General features: G+C 43.8%; 1 protein-coding gene across 1 annotated transcript in view; it reads left to right on the top strand.

Annotated features, from left to right (window-relative positions):
• Positions 1–6,478: 6,478 nt before the first annotated feature.
• Moca-cyp (nuclear cyclophilin protein Moca-cyp) overlaps positions 6,479–16,630 on the top strand; it is a 321,526-nt gene continuing 311,374 nt past the window's right edge. Inside the window, exon 1 of the mRNA XM_068348233.1 lies at positions 6,479–6,607. The gene's annotated coding sequence lies outside the window, so the exon portion shown is untranslated. The remainder of the gene's footprint in view (positions 6,608–16,630) is intronic.

Here is a 16,630-nt window from a genome sequence, read left to right as displayed (position 1 = left end):
TATGAGTACATCTTCCATTTGAAATAATGGGGCACCATGTCCAAGACCTTGGTAAGGTCAGTAAACGCTATATAAGTCAGTATTTTGTTCTTGGCATTTGTCAATGGTCCTTCTTTTCTTCCTGAACCCACATTGGGTTTTCAATAATACTGATTCTGATACAGTTATGTTTCGTTATGTGCAACTTTAGATAGAAATTTACCAACTTCAAAGAGAAGGATATTTTCTTGGTTGGTGTTGATGTTACTTTTTTTTTTTTCTCTCTCTCTCTCTCTCTCTCTCTCTCTCTCTCTCTCTCTCTCTCTCTCTCTCTCTCTCTCTCTCTCTCTCTCTCTTTATTTTCATAGATAGGAATTATTATGGAGTCTTTCCAGGAATTCATTGTTTTCTCTTCCCTCCATTTGGCACAAATGATCTTGTAATTAAACATTTCAATAGGAATGTTACTCTTGACGCATCTTTTACATTCTTCAACATATTTATTGCACTCAAAACTTTTTGCATTTCTGGAGACTTGGCGAGCTCGTGGATGAGTGTTAAGTTAGCAGAGTATCAATAACCGACCCATCAAGGACATTATGATGGTTTAGTGTGACATGGAAATGCTCATCCTAGCGTTTCATGATATAGATCCGTTCCTTGAGGATGGTTGTGCCATCAAGTGATCTGACTGGAGCGATGATATTTTTCTTAGGCCAATAGATGGATTTTATGACATTACAGAAAGCTTACATACTATTTTGGTCAACAAAAGTTTGAATTTTCTTTACCTCTTACAACCCAACAGCAGTTATGAAGCATACATATTTGTCGTTGTGCCTATGACCTTAGCTCCCCTCATTTGCCAGCCAAGGCAGATGAATTGGGTTTTATAAGATATGTCAAGTATTTTCCGTTTTTGTTCAAGTAAATGATGAATGGTGTAAAGAGTTCTCATTGTGCTAGTTTGCGCAAGAACTCGAAGTAAAGCAAATTGTTGACTCAGCAGCATCTCGTATCAAATGTTAGCTAAGAAAGATTGGCATAGGTTGTTAAAATGCAAAATCGAACCCTTATTTCTTTCTTTAAGGGCCACAAAGTACAATTATTTGGACGAAGGTTGCTTGCTGATTAGAGGTCAGCCTTATTGTTGTTGTTGTTGTTAGGCGGAGGGATTCGCCTTTCCATCGACACCTCCCTGGTTTTCTTCTTTATTCTAATTCTATTATTTTCTTCTCTCATTTTTTCCACATTTGATAAATATATTATTTTCTTTTCTCTATTCCTTCTTTCTTGAACAGCACGTTTCCTATTATCTTCTTCTTTTCTTCTTCATACGGCTGTTGCAATTCCACTATTTTTCTTCTTTCGTCGCTGAGGTCTGGACACTCAAGAATGAAGTGGGCGAGGTCTTTTAATAATCTTTCCAACCCTTTGTCCCATGCATGACTCGAGTAATGTTTGCACTATATTATTAGTGTGGCGCAGTATGGTTATGGAGTCAAGCATGATCCAGTGCTTGGACCATAGATGCATGCATGTGTTTTTGAGCTTGTTCTTCAGCTGGAATAGAGGTTAAAGGTGTCTAGCTTGATCCAGTTTCATGAGAATATATACTCACCAGAACGTCAGCCAGGCAAGCCCAACCCACCACTGTGGTATGGGCGGGGATCGATCTACTGTCATGTGAATACTAGGCGAACACGTTACCACTGTACGAGCCAGGAGGCTAGTAAAATGTTTGCATTAACAATGTTCTAGCAGGACACTGTACTAGAGTTTAACCATATAGGCCTATAGCCAACATATCAGCTCCCAAGACCCTTCTACATCAAGCTAGGATCAGAGAGGGCCAGGAAATGGCTGCTGATGACTCAGTAGGTAGACCTATAGGCTTCCCCAAACCCCCATCCCTGGATCAAAAGAATGGTGAGGTTTCAGACACAAGAAATTATTGAGCTTGAGTGGGTCTCGAACTCCCGTCCAATAGATGTAGGATATTTACATAAAACAAATGTAAAACGTTAGGCTACCTACGGACAGGCCATCATTAACAGTCGTATTCTACCCTGACAGCATTTAATTCCTACAATTGTTCTCTTTGAGTACCTTGCCACTTCCTCTGTTGCTCATTTATAATCTTAATTGCTAAAGTTTTTCTGTTAGTAGAGTACCCTGTCCTTTCTCCCTCTACTCTACACAACATACATCTCATATAATCTTAATTTGTTTTTGTTTAAAGTAATATTTTAGGTTGAGCATGTTTAGTCTTGCCTTCATCATAGTAGTTGCCTCTCCTGTGCTAAATCGTCATATGTAGACCCTGCTATTCCTTCCTGCCCTTACTCTCAGTGATTCTAATAGTTATAGTTATAATCTTTTCTATCTCCTTGATTATCTCATTCTTTATTTTTTTTAAAGTTTGTCTTTTCAATACATCCTTATTTCTTCCACCTCGGTTTCATTTTTTTACATAATTCTATCACATTTTCACTTCAGCAGTCTTTATAAGCTTTTCATATTTGATTTTCCACTACTCTTTTACCAACCCTTTTCCTCCTGAGGTTGAGATGTTATGGACTATCAAAATTCTCTTTTTACTCTATTTTCTACTGATCATATAGGTTACCTATTCCAGGTATTTAACCTCAATATGGTGTAACCAAGGGCTGCTACAGTAGTCCCTTAATCATTTTGAAATGTACATCTTCCAGTTCCTTCATCTCTCTCTTTTATTCTCTTCCCAAGTGGTAAAGCCAATGTAGATTACCACAACATACTGTATCTTTTGATTCTTATATCTTGAGGGGGCATTTCTCGCACATTTCCATATTCTTTATTATTTTATACTTCATGAATTCCGGTTTTCTTTTCCTTTTAGCATACTTTATATATTCTATTACCATTTTCAGGATTTCTTTTAATGGGTTTCCTGATATTCTTAACAATTCTATTACTCATTGACTCGATCTTCAGGATTATTGTTTTTTATTCCTTAGTAATTAATTGCGCTCCGTCCTGATTTGGCAGTTAATTCTTCTTTAATCTATTTGGTAATGTTATTTTTGACACGTCTCACTGTTATTTTTATGTATTCTATTTTTCCATTCATTAATTTTTTCCAAGTTCTTGGTTACAGCATCTATCCATCTGGCTCAGCCAATCGCTATTATTATTATTATTATTATTATTATTATTATTATTATTATTATTATTATTGTTATTATTATTATTATTATTATTATTACTAGCCAATCTACAACCCTAGTTGGAAAAGCAAGATGCTATAAGCCCAAGGGCTCCAATAGGAAAAAATAGCCCAGTGAGGAAAGGAAATGAGGAAATAAATAAATCACATACATACATATACCAAAGGCACTTCCCCCAATTTTGGGGGGTAGCCGACATCAACAAGAAACAAAACAAAAAAGGGGACCTCTACTCTCTACGTTCCTCCAGCCTAACCAGGGACTCAGCCGAGTTCAGCTGGTACTGCTAGGGTGCCACAGCCCAACCTCCCACATTTCCACCACAGATGAAGCTTCATACTGCTGAGTCCCCTACTGCTGCTACCTCCGCGGTCATCTAAGGCACCGGAGGAAGCAGCAGGGCCTACCGGAACTGCGTCACAATCGCTCGCCATTCATTCCTATTTCTAGCACGCTCTCTTGCCTCTCTCACATCTATCCTCCTATCACCCAGAGCTTTCTTCACACCATCCATCCACCCAAACCTTGGCCTTCCTCTTGTACTTCTCCCATCAACTCTTGCATTCATCACCTTCTTTAGCAGACAGCCATTTTCCATTCTCTCAACATGGCCAAACCACCTCAACACATTCATATCCACTCTAGCCGCTAACTCATTTCTTACACCCGTTCTCACCCTCACCACTTCGTTCCTAACCCTATCAACTCGAGATACACCAGCCATACTCCTTAGACACTTCATCTCAAACACATTCAATTTCTGTCTCTCCATCACTTTCATTCCCCACAACTCCGATCCATACATCACAGTTGGTACAATCACTTTCTCATATAGAACTCTCTTTACATTCATGCCCAACCCTCTATTTTTTACTACTCCCTTAACTGCCCCCAACACTTTGCAACCTTCATTGACTCTCTGACGTACATCTGCTTCCACTCCACCATTTGCTGCAACAACAGACCCCAAGTACTTAAACTGATCCACCTCCTCAAGTAACTCTCCATTCAACATGACATTCAACCTTGCACCACCTTCCCTTCTCGTACATCTCATAACGTTACTCTTACCCACATTAACTCTCAACTTCCTTCTCTCACACACCCTTCCAAATTCTGTCACTAGTCGGTCAAGCTTCTCTTCTGTGTCTGCTACCAGTACAGTATCATCCGCAAACAACAACTGATTTACCTCCCATTCATGATCATTCTCGCCTACCAGTTTTAATCCTCGTCCAAGCACTCGAGCATTCACCTCTCTCACCACTCCATCAACATACAAGTTAAACAACCACGGCGACATCACACATCCCTGTCTCAGCCCCACTCTCACCGGAAACCAATCGCTCACTTCATTTCCTATTCTAACACATGCTTTACTACCTTTGTAGAAACTTTTCACTGCTTGCAACAACCTTCCACCAACTCCATATAACCTCATCACATTCCACATTGCTTCCCTATCAACTCTATCATATGCTTTCTCCAGATCCATAAACGCAACATACACCTCCTTACCTTTTGCTAAATATTTCTCGCATATCTGCCTAACTGTAAAAATCTGATTCATACAACCCCTACCTCTTCTAAAACCACCCTGTACTTCCAAGATTGCATTCTCTGTTTTATCCTTAATCCTATTAATCAGTACTCTACCATACACTTTTCCAACTACACTCAACAAACTAATACCTCTTGAATTACAACACTCATGCACATCTCCCTTACCCTTATATAGTGGTACAATACATGCACAGACCCAATCTACTGGTACCATTGACAACACAAAACACACATTAAACAATCTCACCAACCATTCAAGTACAGTCACACCCCTTCCTTCAACATCTCAGCTTTCACACCATCCATACCAGATGCTTTTCCTATTCTCGTTTCATCTAGTGCTCTCCTCACTTCCTCTATTGTAATTTCTCTCTCATTCTCATCTCCCATCACTGGCACCTCAATACCTGGAACAGCAATTATATCTGCCTCCCTATCATCCTCAACATTCAGCAAACTTTCAAAATATTCCGCCCACCTTTTCCTTGCCTTCTCTCCTTTTAACAACCTTCCATTTCCATCTTTCACTGTCTCTTCAATTCTTGCGCCGGCCTTCCTTACTCTCTTCACTTCTTTCCAAAACTTCTTCTTATTCTCTTCATATGACTGACCCAGTCCCTGACCCCACCTCAGGTCAGCTGCCCTCTTTGCCTCACGTACCTTGCGCTTTACTTCCACCTTTTTCTCTCTATATTTTTCATACTTCTCTATACTATTACTCTGCAGCGACTCTTCAAAAGCCCTCTTTTTCTCTTCCACTTTTACCTTCACTCCTTCATTCCACCATTCACTGCCCTTCCTCATGCTGCCTCCAACAACCTTCTTGCCACATACATCACTTGCAATCCCAACAAATTTTTCTTTTGCTAACTTCCACTCCTCCTCTAAATTACCAGTTTCTCTTACTCTCACCTCGTCATATGCCATTTTCAACCTTTCCTGATATTACTTTTTACCCCCGGTTTTATTAGCTCTTCAACCCTCACTAGCTCCCTTTTACATCCACCTACTCTATTCCCCCACTCTTTTGCTACAACTAATTTTCCTTCCACCAAAAAATGATCAGACATACCGTTAGCCATACCCCTAAACACGTGCACGTCTTTCAATCTTCCAAACATTCTTTTAGTTATCAACACATAATCCATTAATGCCCTTTCTACTACTCTTCCATTTGCCACTCTTACCCATGTATACTTATTTTTATCTTTCTTTTTAAAAAAGCTAGCACTTATTACCATCTCTTGTTCAACACACATATCTACCAGTCTCTCACCACTATCATTTTCACCTGGTACGCCATACTTCCCAATGACACCTACCTCTCCAGCGCCCACTCTAGCATTTAAGTCACCCATAACAACTACATAAATAAATGATGAGAACAAATTAACGATAGATCATTCTAAAAACAGTAACAACGTTAAAACAGATATGTCATATATCAACTATAAACAACGTCAAAAACAGATATGTCATACTACGGAAAGCATAAACCTTTTTATAATATACGTACCTTGTTTTTTGGGAGTAAGGTGAGAGGTGACATTTTGTGATGCTGATAATTATTTTACAAAATCAATAATCACGCAGGTCTTTTTGTATCTCTTTTTTTTTTTTTTTGTTATTTCTTAATTTTTCTAAGGCAGCACGTTTTGTTAATATTCCTAGTGTCCAGGCATTAGCATAGACATAAGAAGAAGAAGAGACTTCATCGTTTATGACGTCATTGTTATTGTACTTAGTTAGTTAGTCGTAGTTTACGATTGACGTGAATCTAAATCTTTGTGAAAAAGTGTTGAATTTGAAAGTAATTGTGATAGTGTTAGAGTGCCGTTTATCTTTTATTGCATAAGGTAAGTTCACAGATTAGTCTCAGTTATTCAATTCGAGTATCAGATGTATAATTGACCTGTGGTAATGAAAAGACTTTGGATCCATTGTTGATCTTGGAGGTAGAACGTACCACGTAACATTAGTTCATTTTTGATGGTTATTCCAAAGTAGATTGCCTGAACACTTCCTATTTTTTTCATTAGGGATATTGTGAATCGTAATATATGTACCTCAGTATTCCTGATGAAGGGCGTAAGAATTGCTTCTAGTGCAGTTACAGGTAACTTGAACTGTTTTGATGCAAGTAAATAGGGAAAAATAAGTGTTTTCAGAGTTTAGATAAATTGAAATTCCAGAAGTTATAGCTGAGAAAACACTTTGAAAAGGGAAACAAATAGAAGAACGGCCCTAACCTAACCAAGGAGCTGTATCCTTGCCTTCTCTGTGGACGGCTCTCCTTAGCTTAAGTCTTGACCATGTGTTACCTTTCTAACCGGTGTCACTTCTGAAACTGGGTTTTTCAGACATATCTCCTAGTTTATTCTGGTGTGACGGTCTGAACGATCCCTTGAATTCTCCTTGACATTGTATAATGGTTCTTTTCCGCCATTAGCTCGCTTCGCTCGCATGAAAATAAAACATCAAGCTCATGTGTACTGGCAAGTGGTAATGTTGAGCTGCGCACGCTAATATTACAGGAAAATAAAACATCAACCTCGTATGCACTGGCAAACGGTAATGTTCGCGCATGCGCAGGTTATCAAGGAGAATTCTGAGACCGGGGGATCGTTCAGACCGTCACACCGGTGTCACTTCTGAAACTGGGTTTTTCAGACATATCTCCTAGTTTATTCCGTCCCTAAAACTTTAAAAATGTAGAGTTTCGTCAATAATCGACATCAAAACCAATCAAAGTACCTGTAATTACTCCAGTAAAATTCTTATTTCCTCTTAAAGGGAAAAGTTCTATCATAGTTTATTACAGGATAATGTAACCTAGGGAAAAAACTACTTTTATTCTATAGAAAAAGGTCTGTTCTCTTCGAAAATGACACGTGTTCTTGTCGGAAATGAATAGTTTCAGAAATATCTATGGTATTATTATTTCTTCTCTATACATTACCTTCTTGGATGCATAATAAACCGATGAAAAAATATGCTAATTATCTATATCCTATACTAACGGTATATTTTTCATTTATTTGTTGACATTGTAGACTTGTAAAACTTTACCCTGTTCTGATGCAAGTAATTAGGGAAAATCAGTGTTTCAGAGTTTAGATAGATTGAAATTCCAGAAGTTATAGCTGAGAAAACATAGTTTGAAAAGGTAAACAAAGGCAAGAACACCATCTAACCTTACGTTCCCCCCCTAACCTAACCTAACCTAGGAGCTGTATCCTAGGCTCTCCTTAGCTTATCCTAAGTGTCAACCATGTGTTAGTTTTCTAACCGGTGTCACTTCTGAAAATGGGTTTTTCAGACATATCTCCTAGTTTATTCCATTTATAAAACTTAAAAAATGTAGAGTTTTGTCAATAATCGACATCAAAACCAATCAAAGTACCTGTAATTACCCCCTTTAACATTTCTTATTTCCTCTTAAAGGGAAATGGCCTCTTGTATTGAATGCTTTTAATACTGACATCTTTTTTGCATATGAATTATATTTTTGGGGGAGGATCTTGTATAGAACAATTGGGTACCAAAACTCATAATACAGATGATGGGGAATAAACATTGGGAAATCAAGGTTTCGACAGGAAAATCAACTCTTAGGAATTTTACGAGTTGTTATCGGGGTCTTCGTTTATCATGGTGACCAAAATCAAAGCAGAAGAAAGGATATTTTTTTATCAAAGTAGGTATCTAATGTAGTGTTAAATGCTGAACTAGATAATGGGTTCAAACTGATATTTTAGTAGAAATATTCAATTGTTGGTGAAAATTAGTTTACAAATATTATGGTACAGTAAACTAAAACTCATACTTTGAACTAATCTGATGAAAATAATGGCGGGAAGTTTGTATTTTTCAAATTATAGACTTGTTAAAATTCTAGAAGGTAAGACTGAAAAACTTCATGTTGAAAATAGAAAACTCCCCCTCTCATCCCAGCCCAGAGGTCCGAATGGCTGGTTCCAAAGGACCCCTTGAAGAGGTCGGCGCTACAAGAGGAAGTAGCGTCCATGATCGACAAGGGAGCTTTGGAGACAGTGGAGAACCCCGGCCCGGGTTTCTTCAGCAGGCTCTTCCTTGTGGAGAAATTGACAGGAGGGTGGAGGCCAGTCATAGATCTCTCAGCCCTCAACAAGTTCGTCTCAAAGACGGACTTCAAGATGGATACCCCCAAGGCAGTGATTGCAGCCTTGAGGGAGAGGGATTTCCTCATGTCTCTCGACCTCAAGGATGCCTATTTTCAAATCCCCGTGCACCCCTCCAGCAGGAAGTTCCTCAGAATCAAATGGGAGTCCAGTGTCCTGCAGTTCAAAACCCTGTGATTCGGCAAGTGTTCACGAGAGTGTTCGCCGCGATATCGGCATGGGTACACGAGAAAGGCATACGTCTACTCAGGTACCTGGCCGACTGGTTGCTTCTTTCTGCCTCAAGGGAACAACTGAAGGAGCAAGGCGTTATGTTGCTCGACCTCTGCAAGGTGTTAGGGATCACGGTCAACCTAGGGAAGTCCCAACTAGTCCCCAGCACCAGGATGACTTACTTGGGGATGGTCCTGGATACCCAGTTAGTAAGGGCCTTCCCCTCAGAGGAGAGGTTAGCCAACCTAGAACGTATCCTTCAACCCTTCCTGACGGGACAACTCAGGAGGCCCAAGGACTGGCAGAAGTTACTGGGTCATCTGGTTTCGCTGGAAAAATTAGTACCGCAAGGGAGACTCGGGCTCCGCCCGGTACAGTGGAATCTGAAGGAGTCATAGATCCAAGGCAAGGAGCCCCACAAAATAGTCCCAGTCCTCCCGAAGACGAGAGAGACCCTTCTTTGGTGGAACATCAGGTCGAACACAGAGAAGGGAATGCCCTTCGCCTCCGACCCCCCGGAGATGCTGTTGTTCACGGACGCATCGAAGAAGGGTTGGGGAGCACACCTGCTAGGAAAATCGACAAAAGGGCAGTGGTCCAGCGAGGAGGCGTCTCTCCATATAAACATCCTGGAGATGATAGCGGTTTTGAGGGCGTGTCGACAGTTCATACACTTCCTGCGAGGGAACACTGTGGCGTTAATGTGTGACAATGCCACAGTAGTGGCGTATGTAAAGAAACAGGGAGGCATGAAGTCAAAGGTCCTCTGCGCCCTAGCCACGGAACTGTTAGAGTGGGCTACAGAAAAAGGGATGGAACTGACGGCAAGGTTCATTCCAGGAAAGAGGAACGTGATGGCCGACGGCCTCAGCAGGGCGGGTCAAGTGATAGGTTTGGAGTGGACCCTACACCCGGAGGTAGCTCGAGCAGTCATCCTACTGTGGGGCTCCCCAGTGATAGACTTATTCGCCACATGTCTGAATGCCCAACTCCCCGTGTTCTGTTCTCCAATCCCAAACCCGTCAGCAGCGTTCGAGGACGCCTTCCAACATCCCTGGGACGGTCTCGATGTGTACGTCTTCCTTCCCTTCAGTTTGATCAGGCAAGAGTTGAACAGAGTGAGAATGTCGTCCAACCTGTCGATGACTTTAGTAGCGCCCTGGTGGCCGGAGAGAGACTGGTTCGCAGACCTAAAGGAATTAGCTCTTCGTCCTCCTTGGCCGCTTCCGGACAGGCCAGACCTCCTGCGTCAACCTCACTTTCACAGGTGGCACGAAAACCCTCGATCCCTCCGCCTTCACGCGTGGAGGTTATCGAGAAGCTCCTGAAGAAAGAAGGATACAGTACTCATCGAGAACCGCGTCAAGGATGTCGGGTTATCTACGACGTTCCTCGGCAGTTGTCTACCAGGCAAAGTGGGCAGTCTTCCTGAAGTGGTGTGCGTCCAAAAACATCAGGCCCTTAGGGGCGTCGATCCAGGACATTGCAGACTTTCTGGTATACCTGAGAGACGACGTGGGTTCGTCCATCCCGGCCATCAAAGGAGTTCGAGCAGCCCTAGGTCAAGTCTTCCTCCTTAGGGGCATTGACTTGGGAGCCTCAAGGCACATCTCGATGCTCATCCGCAGTTTTGAGCAATCATGTCCCCCCCAGGAGGTACGGGTTCCGCAGTGGGACTTAGCAAGAGTTCTCAAAGTTCTGTCAGAGCCTCCCTTCGAACCTCTCATGGACGTACTAGACAGAGAACTTACCCTTAAAACAGCTTTTCTTTTAGCCGAAGAGAGTTAGCGAGTTACACGGCCCCTCTTACGAGGTCTCACACTCCAAAGGGTGGAGGGAAGTTGTCTTTAGGTTCGTCCCTAGTTTTGTGGCGAAAACGCAGAACCCAGCGTGTTGGGATCCTCGGTTTGAGGGTTTTTCGGTGCCAGCCATCCCTCGATCCGACAACCCGAAGGATCTACTCTTATGTCCCGTGAGAACAGTAAGAAAATACCTGGAGAGGACTGCAAAATACCGCCCTCAGATAAAAAATTTATTCATCTCAACAGGCCGGGTGAAGAAACCGGTCTCGAAAAATTCTATCTCTTTCTGGCTGAGACAGGTGATAAGGAGGGCCTACGAGGCTTCTGGGACTCCTCTCCCTGGAAAACCAAGACCTCATGATATCAGGGCTCTGAGCACCTCTCTGGCTTTCGAGAAGAACATGGCTGTGGGTAAGATCCCGAAGGCTGGGACCTGGTCTAGACAGTCCACCTTCACGGAACACTATCTCAAAGATTGTACGAGAAAATCCTTGGACAAGTTTTCCATTGGCGTAATCGTTTCGGCCCTTCAAGAGATCTAAGGTCATAGCCCCAGGGTAACCGGTGGTGTTAATGCCAAGAGACACTAGTTCCTTCCTTAACCTTACCCCCCTCCCCGTTTTCCTTCCTTCCCCGGATCGAACGGGCCAGGAAGATGTTGAGAAGTCTTTAATCACTGAAAGGAACACCCTTCAAGAGGACATGTATCGGAATTGGTTTTGAAAAGGTAAGCCATTTAGACACTTAAGTGAGTTTTTTTTGGATAGTTTTCCCCTACTTTTCGTGCAGTTTTCTAGTGGTCGTGGAACCAAGACCTCCTTAGAGGTTCCCTCTCTCGCGTGCCTCCCCGTCGAATCCTGATCCCTGCAGGACACTCCCACCTCCTAAAGTGTAAGTCTCCTAAGAAGGTAGTTCTAGGTAAGTAACCTTGTTGGAACAAATCACAAATTTTCCAGTAATTTGTATTTTTAAATAAAAAACTTACCCGCTGGTTATATAAAAGAGCTGAAGTCCCCTGACGCCATTGCAGAAAATTCAAATCTCGTGCTATCGAAGATACGGCAGGTGTACCAACCGCACCCTAGCGGTAGAACAGGTGGAACCACACACCATCTCCAGTTCTTCTCTCTGCCGTCATAGCTGGCTGACATATAGAAGTTCGCTCTCGTGGTTTTACTCTCTTGGGAAGTTGTTTGGTGATGTACAACGTTCTTTTTTGAGTTTAAGCTATCGTTAATTGTTTTCTCTTGTTTCTTGTCTTGAAATCTTTTTGTTTGAGATTATTTTTATTGATATTTTCCTTACTTTTTGCTCGTCGGTCTCTCACGTTACCATTCAAAATGGCCGACTCCTCCCCTGCTCAGCGTAGGTGTGTTAGTGAAGGGTGTCGTACTCGACTTCCTAAAGGATCTATTGATCCTCATACTATTTGTGTGAAATGTAGGGGTAAATTTTGTTCATTTGATGATAGGTGTAATGAGTGTCTTTCCTTAACTGATGATGATTTTGTTACTTTCGATCATTATGTTAGGAGACTAGAGAGAGATAGAGTTAGGGTCAACGGCCATACCACGTTGAAAACACCGTTTCTCGTCCGATCAGCGAAGTTAAGCAACGTTGGGTCTGGTCAGTACTTGGATGGGTGAATGTTACTGTTCCTAATCCTATTCCTTCCCCTGTGGTGGTAGATCAGGAACCTACTATGAAAGACATGTTTACTGCTATTTTGACTCTTGGTGAGAAAGTTGAGTCCTTAGCAGCCAATAGAAATACGATTTTTTCCGAGTTAAAGATATTGAAAAACCGTGATCCTGTCGGAACTGTGGAAAGTGTTTCAGTGTCTGATGTTGGTGTACCGAAAAGTCGTGACTCTCTCGGTATTGTGACAAGTGTTGCTAATGTGTTTAGTGTTGCGGAAGGTGCGTCTGCACGATCTTGTCGTTCACCTAGCCTAAGACCTCTTTCGAGCTCTCGAACCCATGGGAGAAGTAATGTCGAACGGCTTAAGGGAACGAGAAGCGTCTTCAATCGTGCAGGCGTCCCCTCGAACGTTCCTGTTGCCGTAGCTCAGGTCGTTCACCCTCATCGTAGGAAAGGTGAGGTTCATGCGTTATCCCCGTCTTCCGATGAAGGGTCGGGGAGTGAGATCTGGCGTCGCGCGTCTAGACCGCTTAAACGGACGCATGATGTTTCACAGCGTCAGGAATCGCCTGTGCGGCCAGGATGTAGTTGGTGGGGTTCACCGGAACGTTTCCATTCTCCCATCGCTTGCACTCCGGCTAAACGTCCAGATCACCGTGTTCGTGTGGATATGATTCCTTCCGATTCAGACCTTGTTACTATTCATGCACCCCCTCTTCCTTCAGATTGGCTTTCTTCTCCCAAAATACGTGGTGACGTTGGTGCGAATATTCCTTTAGGGAGTTCTGTTGATCCTAAATGGTCTGCGCTTGTTTCTATGAAGGAACAACTCTCGTCGTTGATGGATTCTTATCAACCAGGTGTTGGCGGTATGTCTGGGCGTCAGATGTCAGACCAGTTATCGCACAGGCGTTCGATGGTCTCTGGTCTTGACGAGTTATCGCTTAGGCGGTCTCCCATTCATAGTGTCCAACGCCAGGTTGATTTTGATGAGTTGCGTCAGAGAGTTTTGGTTGACCAGTTTTCGCTTTCTGGTCGTGTGGAAGAACATCGGCGTCGACAAGTGGACGAGACGCGTCAACGGTTTGAAGTAGTGGATCGCCCGCGTCAACAACTTGTGGACGCGTCGCGTCAAAACATCGATTCGCAGCGTCGACATCTTGACAGCTTTGATCGTTCGCGTCAACAGTCTTCGGACTCTACGCGTCCCCTCAGCGATCTTCGGCAGTTGCCTTCTGATTCCAAGCATCGTTCTGTTCAACAGCAGTCGGATTCTAAGCGGTCTAGGCAGTTGTTGGTTGAAGAAGATCGTCTACCCGTCCGTGTTTCGCATCAATCTACTTCTACTTCTCCCCGTCAGGTAGATGCAGATGTTGGCTTTGACAGGCAGTCCCATCCAGACTTTGTTCCTTCGGTTCAGGCTGCAGCAGTTGCTGCACTGCCAGAAGACGAACTTGAGGAAAAGTCGGATGAGGATGATCCTATTGAGGAAGTCTCTGAGAATGAGGAGGAGAAGCATTATCAGCATGCTGTGGATCTTCGCAAGTTTATGCTGATTCTTACTGGAATTTTCCCGGATCAATTTACTCCTGTGGCCCCTCGTTCTCCGCCTTCTGAGTTCATCTTAGGTAAAGCTACCAAGGTTTCAGTTTATACCAAGATGGTTCTTTCTCGATCCTCTAAACGGGCCTTGAAATTAATGGGTTCCTGGTTGGACTCCAAGAAATCTTTTGGCAAGACGGCCTTTGCCTTTCCTCCCGCTAGGTTAGCCTCTAAATCTAGTGTGTGGTACGAGACTGGTGAAGTGTTGGGCTTGAGTTTTCCTTCGTCTGCCCAAGGGGATTTTTCAAGTTTGGTAGATGCTTCTCGTCGTCTTGCCTTAAGGAAAACGAAGATTTGGTGGTCCATTCCAGAGTTCGACCATTAGCTTAAAGGTCTGTTCAGGGCCTTTGAAGTGTTTAATTTCTTAGACTGGGCTCTGGGGGCTTTGAGTGAGAGGGTCTCTGATATGACAGAAACGGACACTAGTGGTCTGGTTCATTTAATGTCCTGCTTGGACAAAGGTGTGAGGGATGGCTCCAACGAGCTTGCTGCCTTGTTTACAGCTGGAATCCTCAAGAAAAGGGCCACGATGTGCTCTTATCTCTCAGCAGGAGTGTCTCCCTACCAGAAAACGGGCCTTCTTTTCACACCTTTGGCTAATACCTTATTTCCGCAGGAATTGGTAGGCGAGGTGGCTACTGCCCTCACGCAGAAGGCCACACATGACTTGGTTACTAATACGACTAGGAAAGTTTTGCCGTCGTCGTCTTCCTCTCGTAAACCTAAGGAATCCTCTTCTGGTTTTCGACCTCAGTCCTTTCGTGGGAAGTCCTCTGGAAGAGGCTCTTTTAAACCAGAAGGAAGGAAGCCTAGAGGCAGAGGGGGCAAGACCGGCCGAGGTAAAGTCTGACTGCCCTTTCCTTCAGACAGCAGTGGGTGCCAGGTTGACTCACTTCTGGGAGGCTTGGGAAAGGAATGGGGCGGACCCCTGGTCCGTCCAAGTGTTAAAGGAGGGCTACAAGATCCCCTTCCTGGCAAATCCTCCTTTAGTCACAGATCCGGTGGATCTTTCGCCCAAATACAGAGAGGGACCCAAGAAGCAAGCCATGCTTCTTCAGACGTCTCTTTTATTAGAGAAGCAAGCAATAGTGGAAGTGCAGGATGTTACATCTCCTGGGTTTTACAACTGCCTTTTTCTAGTACCCAAGAGTTCCGGGGGGTGGAGACCGGTTCTGCTAAATGGTTACGTCCAAAATTCGACGTTCACTATGGAGACTCAGAAAACAGTTCTGGCGGCTGTGAGGAAGGACGATTGGATGGTCTCTATAGATCTTCAGGACGCCTATTTCCACCTTCCGATTCATCCCAGCAGCAGACGTTATCTGAGGTTCATGGACGGAAACAAGGTCTTCCAATTCAGGGCTCTTTGTTTCGAACTCTGCACGGCTCCTCTATTGTTTACCAAGATCATGGTGAATGTGGAAAGCATGCTGCATTCGAGGGGAATCAGGGCCTCTCTGTATCTGGACGATTGGCTGATAAGAGCCTCCTCAGCCGATTGTTGTTTGAAGGACCTCAAGATGACTTTGGATCTCTCCAGAGAACTGGGCCTCCTGGTGAGCTCGGAAAAATTGCAACCGACTCCATCCCAGGAGATTCTTTATTTGGGGATGGAGATTCACAGTCGGAGTTTTCGGGCTTTTCCGTCGTCGGTGAGAATCCAGGCAGCCCTCCTAAAAGTCCAAACGTTCCTGAAGAGAGATCTTTGCTCCGTAAGAGATTGGATGAGCCTTCTGGGGACTCTCTCATCATTAGAGAAGTTTGTGACCCAGGGGAGGTTGCACTTGCGTCCTCTTCAGTTTCATCTCAATCGCCATTGGAAGAAAGGGGACAGCCTCGACAGGGATTGCATTCCCATCTCAGTTTCCATCAAGTCTCATCTTCAATGGTGGGACAACGAGCCCAGACTGAAAGAAGGCTTGTCTTTACTTCAGAGGAGCCCAGACCTCGTGTTGTGTTCCGACGCCTCCAACTCGGGGTGGGGAGCCACTCTAGAGAAGCAGGAGCTTTCGGGGACTTGGACGGTGGAGCAAACATCTCTCCACATCAATCAAAAGGAGCTTTTGGCTATTCATCTGGCTCTCATCGGCTTCGAAAAGCAGATCAGGGGCAAAGTGGTCCAAGTCAATGCGGACAGCACGACAGCTCTGGCCTATATTGTGAAGCAAGGCGGGACCCACTCTTGGCCTCTGTACGAGATTGCAAGACTGCTTCTCGTTTGGGCAGAGGAAAGGAAGGTGACTCTTTTGACTCGATTCATCCAGGGGATCAACAATGTGAGCGCAGACAGACTCAGCAGGGAAGGTCAGGTTCTCTCCACAGAATAGATTCTGCACCCGGACATCAGCAAGAGTCTGTGGCGGTTATGGGGTCGACCTCTCGTGGATCTCTTTGCCACCGCAAAGACCAAAAGGCTGGAGTGTTACTGCTCTCCGGTTCCAGATCCCGAAGCTTTGCACAT

This window comes from Palaemon carinicauda, chromosome 24 (assembly GCF_036898095.1).
Source record: "Palaemon carinicauda isolate YSFRI2023 chromosome 24, ASM3689809v2, whole genome shotgun sequence".
Taxonomy (NCBI): domain Eukaryota; kingdom Metazoa; phylum Arthropoda; class Malacostraca; order Decapoda; family Palaemonidae; genus Palaemon; species Palaemon carinicauda.
This window is presented reverse-complemented; position numbering and strand designations above follow the sequence as displayed.